Consider the following 2,448-nt stretch of genomic DNA (forward strand, 5'->3'; position numbering starts at 1 on the left):
CCTGAATGTGTGATAAAGCAATAGACCTTTTGGGCCAATTCTATTTTTTCTGCATAATCCATCATATAAAAGTGAATCAAATGGAAAAGTGTCTTTTTAAAAAATTGTTTATTACTTTTAATCTTAACTTTATAAACAGTGCATCAAACAAAAATTAAATTAAATTCAACAGTCTTTGACTTTAATAAATTTGTTTAACATTTGAACATGTTTCTGCACATTACACCATATTTTAAGAAAATAAAGGCTTAAACTATATTTCTGCATACTCCAGCATATAACATAAATTATTTTTGTGTATACACACACACATCCTTTCATATAAATACAGCAAAAAATAAGTAAATAAAATAAATAAAATTAACAATAACATCTTTTAACAGTTAGTAAAGTGCAGAGAGGCATAATATTGAGATTACAAAAACAGAAAATGCTATTGCATGCTACATTTAGGCTGTTAATCCAGTCTCAGTTTGTGGCAACCCTGAAAAAGACCTATGTTTTATTGTTTTCTTTTGGACTGAAACAGTGGTTATATCACATCAGCAGAAGCTTCTCAAACCTTCTATCAGACATTCTGTTCCTTTTTGGGGAAAGCACCAATCCACCTAAACTGAACAGCCGTTCCACTGGTGCACTGGATGGAGTTGGACTGTTGTATTTCATGTACATCTTTTTGAGATTTGGGAACTGATTCAGAATCTCAAGCTCATAGCCTGACCTTAAAAAGTCAGTTACTTCTTTTTCTGCTGAGAAGCTTTCTGTGGGCTGATTCTGAAATTCAAAAAAGTCCATTTCGGGATTTGGGACACATTAGTGTTCTCAGTTGCAGGAGCAGCTTTACGACACTCTGTTATCAGGAGCTCCTTCACATACTCTCTCCTACGCTCATCTCTCAGCCAACGAAGTTTAAACTTGGGACAAGTGGCCACTGCGAGAAGTCCTTCTTGGCTGTCCAGAACAGCATCAAAACGAGTCTTGATGGCCTGTAACATACAATATGATGCATCTAAGAATAAAATTATTTTACTATATAATTACCTATTGTCATTATTTTGTGGGCTTTACAGCTCTAAACCATCTATATTTTCTATTATCAATACTGTATGAGATTTAATTTTGGCTGAGGCTTTTGTTGATATTATGATTAATATTCATGATTAATGATGATCAATGTCCCTGATATTTAACAAGGGGTGAATACTTGGTCTTTTATTCTATCATTTTAATAATTGTACCCGCTGCTTAAAACAAAGTATAACATCCACCCACTGTGAATGGTATAATAAATTTAACAAATCCAACCAAAGCAATTAATAATAATCTTACCTTTACAATGACATCTGGAAGGCTGGCTGTCATTCTAGAGAGGTCATCTTTCAGGGCAAGCGTCTTTGACATCAGGCTTGTGAGTGTTGGCAGTAAAGCCCCGTAGGTGCACTCATCCCCTTGTAAGATGTCCAGAGCCACTGTCAGGGGCTTCATCACAGTACAGTACTCTTTCAAGAACTGGTACTCCCTTTCATTAAGGCACTTGATTCCCAGTTTTACACACAGGGGATTAAGTTCATTCAAGGGAATTGTGATGATTCTAGAAATGGCCTCATACAGGGAATTCCACCTTGTGGATGTCGGTACCATTAGTTTCCTCCGACTGACTTCCTCCACCTGTTCAGAGGCTAATGTTGATCGACTTGCTTTAGTCCAAAGAGCAGAACATTTTGCAATGCTACTCCTATATACAGCCTTGGTGTCTGCACAGGAATTTAGATGTTTGTCAACATTGCTTGTTGAAATCAAGTTAAGTGTGTGCGATGCACATCTGTAGTGTGGAGGGAGGCTAAACTGTGCATCACCAGATGCAGTTGAAAGAGCTTCTATGACATCAGTAAAGGTCGGTTCCTCGTCATCACCTTCTTCATTTTCAGATTCAGACTCCAAATGACAGGGCTGACATACTCTGAATGCTTTGGCAAAATTGGATGCATTATCCGTTACAGTGGCAATAACTTTGCCTTGTAGTCCATATGATGAATGGATTTCTTCAATCTCTGCTCCAATTACATCATAGGTATGGCTGCCTCTAATTCTCTTGCATGCTAGAGCGGCCTTGTTGCGTTGTAATGTGGAATTAATCCAGTGAACTGTTACACCCATAAAACTTTTATTATTTACCGTCCAGATGTCAGCAGTGGTGGAAACAAACTCTGCCTCTTCGAGTGTAGCCTTCAAGTTAGAGTTCATTTTGTCATATTCTCTCTCAAGGTATCCTACAAATGACTTTCTCTGGGGCAGCTTGACACCACTTTTAGTTGGTATTTTTTCTACGATGCGTCGGAATGATTCAGAGTCAACAGTGGAAATCGGCAACATGTCCTCGACGATATAGGCAGCGACGAGCTTCTTCAGTTCAGCGGCACTAAGTCCTGTCGCTCTTATGTCTAGTTT

At 37.9% G+C, this 2,448-nt stretch overlaps 1 pseudogene across 1 annotated transcript; it reads right to left on the reverse strand.

The window, feature by feature from the left end:
- Positions 1 to 269: 269 nt before the first annotated feature.
- LOC146642117 (uncharacterized) lies at positions 270 to 1,494 on the reverse strand (annotated as a pseudogene). Its single transcript, XR_014909568.1, has 2 exons — positions 1,330 to 1,494; positions 270 to 986 (listed from the first exon to the last, which is right to left on the reverse strand). The product of XR_014909568.1 is annotated as an uncharacterized LOC146642117 (transcript).
- Between the last annotated feature and the right edge of the window lie 954 nt (positions 1,495 to 2,448).

Source organism: Rhamphochromis longiceps, linkage group LG23, assembly GCF_057381845.1.
Source record: "Rhamphochromis longiceps isolate RC_006_pf linkage group LG23, R_longiceps_female_GT1.1, whole genome shotgun sequence".
NCBI lineage: Eukaryota > Metazoa > Chordata > Actinopteri > Cichliformes > Cichlidae > Rhamphochromis > Rhamphochromis longiceps.